Source organism: Callospermophilus lateralis, unplaced genomic scaffold (genome assembly GCF_048772815.1).
Source record: "Callospermophilus lateralis isolate mCalLat2 unplaced genomic scaffold, mCalLat2.hap1 Scaffold_349, whole genome shotgun sequence".
NCBI lineage: Eukaryota > Metazoa > Chordata > Mammalia > Rodentia > Sciuridae > Callospermophilus > Callospermophilus lateralis.
Genome location: NW_027513993.1, coordinates 694,887 through 704,302, shown reverse-complemented (window position 1 = coordinate 704,302; position 9,416 = coordinate 694,887). Strand labels below are relative to the sequence as shown.

General features: G+C 33.3%; 1 pseudogene; it reads right to left on the bottom strand.

Moving 5' to 3' along the window:
• Positions 1-569: 569 nt before the first annotated feature.
• On the bottom strand, positions 570-817 carry LOC143640587 (ATP synthase F(0) complex subunit f, mitochondrial pseudogene; annotated as a pseudogene).
• Positions 818-9,416: the final 8,599 nt, after the last annotated feature.

The following is a 9,416-nucleotide window of genomic DNA, read 5'->3' as shown; positions in this document are numbered from 1 at the left end:
CTAGCAACCTGCTGTTGTCATTTATACACTGAAATACAAAGTCTAATTTGCCTTTCAAGAATATAGATTAGATTTAGTGACTCACTTCTAATGAATAATAAGTAGTGAAAGAACATGGTATGATTATAAGACTGGGTTATAAAAGACAAAACATACAATAGAACCTAGCATCAACCAGAACAGATTCTAATCACAGTCCCAGTTGAGGTTTCAAGTGACAGCCAGCATCATCTACCTGCCCAACAACTGAATACTGGGGACTACAGAGGATTCTGAGTGTTGTTACTAAGTAGAGTAGAGGTGAATTTTTCCTGCCATGCCCTATTCAAAAACCAGATTTCTAAATGTTTTCATTGTTTTAAGCCACTAGGTTTTGGATTTTTATTTCTTATATAAACATAAACAAACAACAAAGAAATCTTAATTTTTTTAACCAGTCACCTTTATTTGGTGTTAATACTCAGGATATGAAAGAATTCAGCCATGAGGCCACTTTCATACTGGAGGCAGTCCCAATCAGGAGTACATAGTATACTCTCCACACTGACGCCTCTTCATTGGTACTTGCATCACCACTCATGCTTGAGGTACTGTTAAGAAAGGCAGTAGCTGAAAAGCAGCATGCTGCCATCACCATGTTGACACCTGCAATGCTCCCCTTCTTCACGTTGACGTACTTGTAACACTGGTAGTAACCTCTCTGAAATGCTCAGCAAATGCCTTTAGGGGAAAAATCCCACATCAATATCCACCTTGGGCACTCCCCTAGTTTGACATCCATGGGTTTCTTCTCTTTCACTGGCATGACTAATGTCATCTTAAAATCTTAGTGTCTGCTGAGCCAGGCCATGTAAGGTTCTTATCTTAATCTTTAACCTAACCTTCCACTCCATATTGCATACATAGCTTGAATTATATTAAACTGTCTGCACTTGCCCATAGATACTATATTTTTAGACACTGAAATATTTGAAGACATAAGACCTTAGGAAAGTTCTTTCTGAACACTTCCTAACAATTCTTCCATTTATGGAGAAAGTACTATTAGTTAAAATTCAATTCTTGACACCACTTCTCAGTGGCTTTCCATAATCCCCAGTTTGCATTAGAAATCCATTTCTCTCTTTTACCTTAACATCAAATATAACTTGTGTTGGATTAATAGCAAAATGGATAAATGCTCTGTAAGTGTAGTTCATGCAATTAACACATACAATCTGTCAGAATATGATCATCAAAATGTTGTAAATTATTTGTTACATTTATAGGAAAAGTCAGCCTTTCTAGCTAGTATTAATTTTACAAGCTAAAATGTGAGCTGTCAGTAACAACTGAAGCAGTGTTAGCTCTGCTCTATTTGTTTTTATTCTTTGGAGAAATACAGTTGGATGATGATTCCATTCAGGAATTATAATCATACCATATCAGACACCTAGGTAGTAGCCACAACACTGATATTTTATTGTTGCCTTCAAATTCAATTAAAAGTAAACCATTTCTTTGCAGCTCTTTGATGTGTAAAAATGTTCTTCTCTGAGATTTGAGTCATGGATACAGATCTTGCTTTGTAAACCTAATCTCCTCATGGCTCAACTCTTCTGTCTGTGCTCTCATTATCTTTCCTCTGAACTCGACCTCTTCTACAACCTTATCTCCTTTCCCAGTGCAGCTTTCTCCAATCATATTTTTTTTCTAACCATGCCACTTTCTTTCTTCTCTTCCCTATGAGTTCATACCCTGTGGGTATACCTGTGGCAAATTGTTATGCTTCCTTTAACCATGACAGATAATTCACAGGGGTCCTGGAAAAATCTCTATGGCTCTAACATTCACAGCTGTTCTATGAATTTAAAATTAATTGAGACTATGGTTCAGTGATACTTTTGTCATTTTCCTGGGTTTAAAAAAAAGATATTGGTTGTGCGATCTTATTTTTGTGATAGTATTTTATTTGAATAGTCACAGAAAAAAACTGCATAGACCCATCATTATATATAAATTTCAAGTTTTAAATTTCACACTTACAAAATGGCAAATATTAGAAAGGAATGATAGAATGTTGAGTGAAATCCTATACAATGTGAGATTAGATTTGTGCATGACATGACTTTTTTAAAAAATAGCTTATTTATTTATTTAGGCAATACTGGGGACACAAACAGAGGACCTGTGCTTACCACGCAAGCACTGAGCCACACCCAGCCCATAACTGAATATTTTTTTACCAAAATCTGGCTTATTTTTATTTTAAATGTAAACAATTAAATAAATTTAGTTGTTTATGATAAAAAATTCAGGTGTTTATGATTAAAAAAATCTTTGTTTTTTCTTTTGTAATCAAAATTACACAAAGTCGGATATGGGTTGCATGATAAAGCAACAGTTAATGTATAGCTATGTAACATAGGAAATATTCAGGAACCTTGATAATACTTTTAGATTTCTCAATAAATAAAAATATAATTCCCCTACTAAATATTCAGGCCCTAGGTTTTACACCATTCTCTTTATTTTCATATTATATTTCATTCATTGGGGTCAGCCAAAAATGTGGTATCCAGAGTGATCATGTCCAATCAATCAAGTAAAAATAGACTTTTCAGCATGTATTTATGCACAAATGCCCTTTGTATAAGACAAGAAAGGACTACAGAGGTTGCAAACATATTATTTTCTCTCTGATTTAAAATATCCCCTGAAATTCTTCAGGAATTCTGAAAATGCTCCTGGGAATCTCTTGGTATTTAGTGTTTGAAATATTAATTATTAAAAATAATCCAAAATGTGAAAATGAGATATTCTTGACATTAAAATGGTCTGCCTTACAAATGGTAGATTACCAAATTCAAGTTTGTGAGGATTCATATAAAGATATTGAAGTTTTCATAGACCCACAGAGGATTTGTTCATTTACATTTGAGCAATTATCTTCCACATAATCTGAACATTTGTTTAAAACCAGTAATGTTTACACATGTTTTTCCTTCTAAATAACTATTTGTTTCTATAATAAAAAAATAATAATGCACTAGACAGTAAAAGAGTTAAATTTTTATTTCATAGGATTTATGAATATGAAGAAGAGAGTTTGAAGTTGTCAAATACTTTTCTTCAGGCCCCAATGAGTAGGGTAGCTATCCTTATATGCTAATGTGAAATATTATGAATCTTTACCCAGGCAGTGAACTTTGGAGTAATTTAGATGAAGAAGTCCACAAGAAGAGGTGGGGGAGGGAGGGTGAGGGACATTTACTATATGTTTAATGAATGTTTGGTAATCCTAGTAGATTTTATGTAATTTTCAGCATTAATCTGGACTTTATAACCACTTTATGCCCTTTAGTAAGACAAGTCAATTCTCTGGGTTTATTTCTGATACCTAGGAGTGTTATGAACTGACTGGGAAGGTTTTTAAGAATTAAAACATGTAAGTCTGGGCTGGGGTTGTACCTCAGTTTAGAGTGCTTTCCTGGCATATGTGAGGCACTGGGTTTGATCCTGAGCCTAAATAGATAAGTAAAATAAAGATATTGTGTCCACCTACAACTAAAAAAAAATTAAAAAATAATATGAGTCTTAGGTACCTATTTATGAATAACCATACACATATTTTAAAACATAATTTGAGGGGTTTGAGATATAGCTCAGTTAGTAGAGTGCTTGCCTTCTTGCATGTACAAGGATATGGGTTCAATCCCAAGCACCACCAAAAAAAAAAAATGAAATAAAAAATAAAAAATAAATAAAACATAATTTGTTCAGAAATTTTATGTATGTAATCGAAAAGACTGATGTGATTAATTCATAGATCTTAATTGTTGTCTTAAATGCTTTTGAATGTGAAATATTATGTATTTCTTCACAGTAATATTAATTTCATTAAATAAAAATTCATCACATTCTCCCAAAGATCACCAAAATATTTATGGAAAAATCAAGCACAAGAAAACTTTACAAATAAAAATATTTTCAAAAAGTGGGTAAAAGTCACTTTAATTTCTAATAGTTTCATTTGAAAAATTATCATTTTCTCTTTTTTTTTAAAGAGAGAGTGGGAGAGAGAGAGAGAGAGAGAGAAAATTTTTTTAATATTTATTTTTTAGTTCTCGGCGGACACAGCATCTTTGTTTTGTATGTGGTGCTGAGGATCGAACCCGGGCTGCATGCATACCAGGCAAGCGCGCTACCACCTGAGCCAAATCCCCAGCCCTCATTTTCTCTTAATTAAGAAATTATGTCATAAAAGTTTTCTGTGCAGCGCAGTAAATAACTTATTAAGGAATTATTTGTTTGACCAAAATTTAGAAGTTGTTTAGAATAAAAACAAAACATTGAGTTGGGCATGGTGATACACACCTGTAATCCTAGAGGCTTGGGAAGCTAAGGCAGGACAATTGAAAGTTCAAAGCCAGCCTCAGCAATTTTGTGAGGCCCTATGCAATTTAATGAGGCCCTATGCAATTCAGCCTCAGCAAGTTAGTGAGGCCCTATGCCAAAGTGTCTCAAATAAAGAAACAAACAAACAAAAATAAAACTTTAAAAGGGCTGGAGATATGTGGGAATGTGGATGTAGCTTAGTGGTTTAGCACCCCTGGGGTTAATACCTGTACCAAAAAAAAAAGAATATTTTTTATTTTTCTTATTTCTTTTCAAGTATTTAGCTAAAAGGATTTAAATGTTTTATTTTAGTAATACACTGGGAGACCAAATTTATAATATATTTTCAATGGTGTCTTCATTATGTATATCATATAAATAATTTTCTTTAAAAAATATGAAATGTTCATTAAATTAAAGCTGAACTTTCAAAACCTGCACTGTAGAATTAGGTTAGCAAGGTTTTGTTTGTTTGTTTCATTTTTGTTTTTGCATTAGATCTTTTCTATTGTACTCTAGTATATATCCCATCCTAAATTTTTAGACTATGTGTTATTCATGTCACCTTACATTAAAGCTTGAAGTTACATTTTTTTTTCCTGTGCCATTTTTGGTTAGTTTAATGCAGTCAGTTGGAGAAAGAAGCCTGAGAAGGAGTCCCTCAGAGTTAGGCCTGAAGACTGAGTGCAAATACTCTCAAGGCCTAACCTTGAACAGCAATCAGAAAACTTGAAAGAAATCACTTAGTATGGACTCAGTAAGGTCAGCTCTATCCTGGTGCCCTTTTACTGAGGTCCCAAGGAAAAATGGGCACTACAGGTAAGAAGCTGATAGAACTAGAGCTATGTGACTTAGGCAGTCACTGAACAGAATGGAAGCTCTTAACACTATCCTGTAGATAATGGACATGTCTCCACCTTTACAGGAAGCAGGGCTAAGTAAATCCCTAATGATTTCAGGTTAGGAAAGATCTTGACTCATATAACTCATGGTAGAAGCTATATGTTCTACTCTGAACTATGTACAGCATAGATCCAAAAGACTCAGATGTATGCTGTACATACTTCAGAGTAGAACATATAGCTTCTACAAATTGAACAACTGAAACAAAGGGTTTGCATTTGCTGCTGCTCCAAGGTATAATCACAGATTTCTTCAGCAAATTCTGATTTTCAGGTGAAGTATTTCTTGATGGAAAGAAGGCTAGAGGCAGATCTTTCTTGAATACAGAATATGGGTTTCCATAGACAAGACTTGTTACATTTAAATGAAGCATTGAATAAAGTATTTTAGGCCACAAACATATTAAGGCTGGTATCATGTCTCAATAATAAGTGTATTTTCTCCAGTGCCTTACATAGAATATGTCATTAATAGCCATTTTTATTTCAATTAATTAACTATGGTGTAGAATCATATCTGATTAAGTAGACCTCAAAATATAATTCTTACTTAAAATGTAAAATATTTGCTGTACAATTTGAGTGGAAGTGAGCATTCATTATCTAGACGGCTAATTTAAATTTTGGCGTGGATTGGAGCCTCAAGACCAACCTTTAGATTGAGCTGATAAGTCTCTGCTGTGTTGGGTCTTCTTGTTACATGGTTAATCCCCCCTCATCATAGCAAAATTCATCACAACTATTCAGATCATTAATCTTCCTGCTATTTTTATTCAAATGGTTGATTTTGATGAACTTAATAGGAGGATAATAAATCCAGGCAATTTGCCTATGAATGTAATTCCCTTGCTAATGTATACCTGCCACCCAGGCACAAGGCACATCCCATAGGGCTTCCCCTTGGAATGATTTCCTTCACTCTCAAGACACTTTTTTTAAAGTAATTAATTCATTTTTATTCCAATTTGTTATATATGATAGTAGAATGCATTAAAATTTATATTACACATATAGAACACAATTTTTATCTCTGGTTGTATACAAAGTATATTCATACCATTTATGTTTTCATACATGTACTTAGGGTAATGATGTCCATCTCATTTCACCATGTTTTTTACCCCATTGTCTCTCTCTTCCCCTCCCACCAGTTTGCCCTATCTAGATTTCATCTAATCCTCCAACGCTCCACTCCCAACTCCACTATGAATCAACCTTCCTATATCAGAGAAAATATTTGGCAACTGTTTTGGGGGATTGGCTAACTTCACTTAGCATTATATTCTCCAACTCCATCCATTTACCTGAAAATGCCATGATTTTATTCTCTTTTATTCCTGAGTAATATTCCATTGTGTATATATACCACAGTTTCTTTACCCATTTATCTAGGTTGGTTTCACAGTTTAGCTATTGTGAATTGTGCTGCTATAAACATTGATGTGACTGTGTCCCTGTAGTATGCTGTTTTTTTTCTTAAATAGAGAGAGTGTAAGTGTGTGTGTGTGTGTGTGTGTGTGTGTGAGAGAGAGAGAGAGAGAGAGAGAGAGAGAGAGAGAATTTTTTAATGTTTATTTATTTAGTTTTTTTAGTTTTTTAGTTTTTTAGTTTTTTTTAGTTTTCAGCGAACACAACATCTTTTTTTTAAAGAGAGATGTGAGAGAGAATTTTTAAATATTTATTTATTTTATTTAATATTATTTATTATTTATTATTAATATTATTTATCATTTAATATTATTTATTTATTTATTTATTTATTTTAGTTCTCGAGTGCGCTACCGCTTGAGCCACATCCCCAGCCCCAACATCTTTGCTTTTTTGTATGTAGTCCTGAGGATCGAAGCCGGGCCACACACATGCCAGGCAAGCACACTACCACTTGAGCCACATCCCCAGCCCAGTATGCTGTTTTTAAGTCCTTTGGGTATAGACAGAGGAATGGAATGGCGGGGTAAAATGGTGGTTCCATTTCTAGTTTTCCAAGAAATATCCATACTGCTTTACATATTGGCTGCACCAACTTGCAGTCCCACCAGCAATGTATGAGTGTGCCCCCCCATATCCTTGCCAACATTTATAGTTCTTTGTATTCTTAATAGCTGCCATTCTGAGTGGAGTGAAATGAATTTTTAAAAAATCATAGAATACATGTCTACATGTATGAATATACTACAGTGAAGTTCACCATCATGTACATCCACAAGACACTAATGAAAAAAAAAAAGAAAAGCTAAAAGGAAACAGCAGAAAGATCAGTTGAGGGAGGTGAAGAAGGGGAGGGAGGAGAGGCAGAAAATGAAAGTACTAAGGACAGGATTAGATCATATTCCATGCCTTTGTATTTATGTCAAAATTATGTTATACATAACCTGAATCTCAATGTTATGTATAAATAAAAGAAAATGATTAAAAAGGAAAAAATAGAGCTAGAACTTCTGGTAATGGCACACATTTTGCTATGTAAGTAAAAGATCTTTGTGTATTTGATTCTACTTTATTTCTGCTGTTATCATGTATTACTTATATACTGAATCAATAGAAACTCTTTAGATTTGAAAGTTGTAATATCGCTAATTTCACCTCATAGTGATGATGTCTTTGTTGTTGTTCATCAAATCATTCAATAAATTCCATATACCTCCCTAAAAATACACCTGAATCCACTCAAAGCCACTTCTCTTTTTTATTTAAAAACCCCTCTCCAGATGTCACCCAGATTCTATCCTGCTTCCTATTTCTTCATATTTTCACAAGGATTACATTTTAAAGCAGAGCAGAGCCTTATGTCTTTTAAAAAACTGCAATGACTTTTTATTTCTCTAGGAAACAAATCCTAAATCCAAACTATAACCAATAAAGTCTTACATAGTTCTCCCTTCTAACACCTTTCTAATATCTCTTCTCCTAGAACATGCCCTGATTTTCTGGTGAAGCATTGTTGTTCTAGCTACAATCTTCTCCCTGCCATTCTTAACATGTCAGCAAGATCTGCCTCAGGGACTTTGCATTTGCTGTTTCCTCTATCTGGAACGACTTCTTGATACCTGGGTGCATCATTTCTGATGGCTTTTTGTTCAAATAATAAATTACAGAAGGCATTCTCTAAACATGTTAAATAGATTGGTATATGAGCTCTCAGCTCTTTCTCTCAAACATCCTGCCCTTGCTCTGTTTTTCTGATGTCAGAACTATCCAATATCTTGTACATTTATTGTTTACCCTCACTGAAAAGAACTGGGATGGAGATATATATATATATATATATATATATATATATATATATATATATATATATACACACACACACACACATATATATATATATTTCTTTTTTGATCTGTGCTTCTTTTCCTAGTGCTTGGAGAGTCAGGAGTATAGGATAGGAACTTGATAACACATGTTGATGTCTGATTTCCTAGCATATGACTCTTGATTGTACCCATTCAATTTCATCACTTTGAAGAGTTAAGCAAAAACGAGAAGCTATTTTTGAAACATATTCGTTGCTGCTGCTTTATGACAAGCTCTTCATAAACCTGTGTTTATTTCGTACAAGTTTAAATATTAGAAATGGAGAACAACTATCTTCATTTTATGTGTACATATAAACTTTAAGATATTGAATATTTTTCAGAGAACATATGTTCATAGTGAGGATTCAATTCCAAAGAAAATTTTAACAAATTTCTATTTTGTTACTGTAATTTTGACTCTTAAATCCATGCTCCTTGCCATTTGCCTCTGATATTAAATGTTAAAGTAAAAGTTTGAAAAACATCTGAATTGCTATTTGTGAGTGATTTTATCTTTTATTTCCATATCAAATTACATTAGATTTCTTAAAATCATCTAGTACTCAACTTTTTACATATTCTTCTATTTCTTTATTCCCTTGTTTTTATGTGCAATTTTTCTTTCTACTTTATTCCCTTCCCTCATATTCCTACATTTTCTTACATTTTATTCTACTTCAAATGTAGTTGAAATTTTTTTGATACATTTTTATTTACTGTTAACATATTCTTTCTCATTTTGATGTTGATTTTAACCAAATATGTGTACCAGTACTTACACAACATTCTATTGTCTTGTCCAGTGGCTTCTCCCACTGACATCATTTTTCCAAATCAGGCT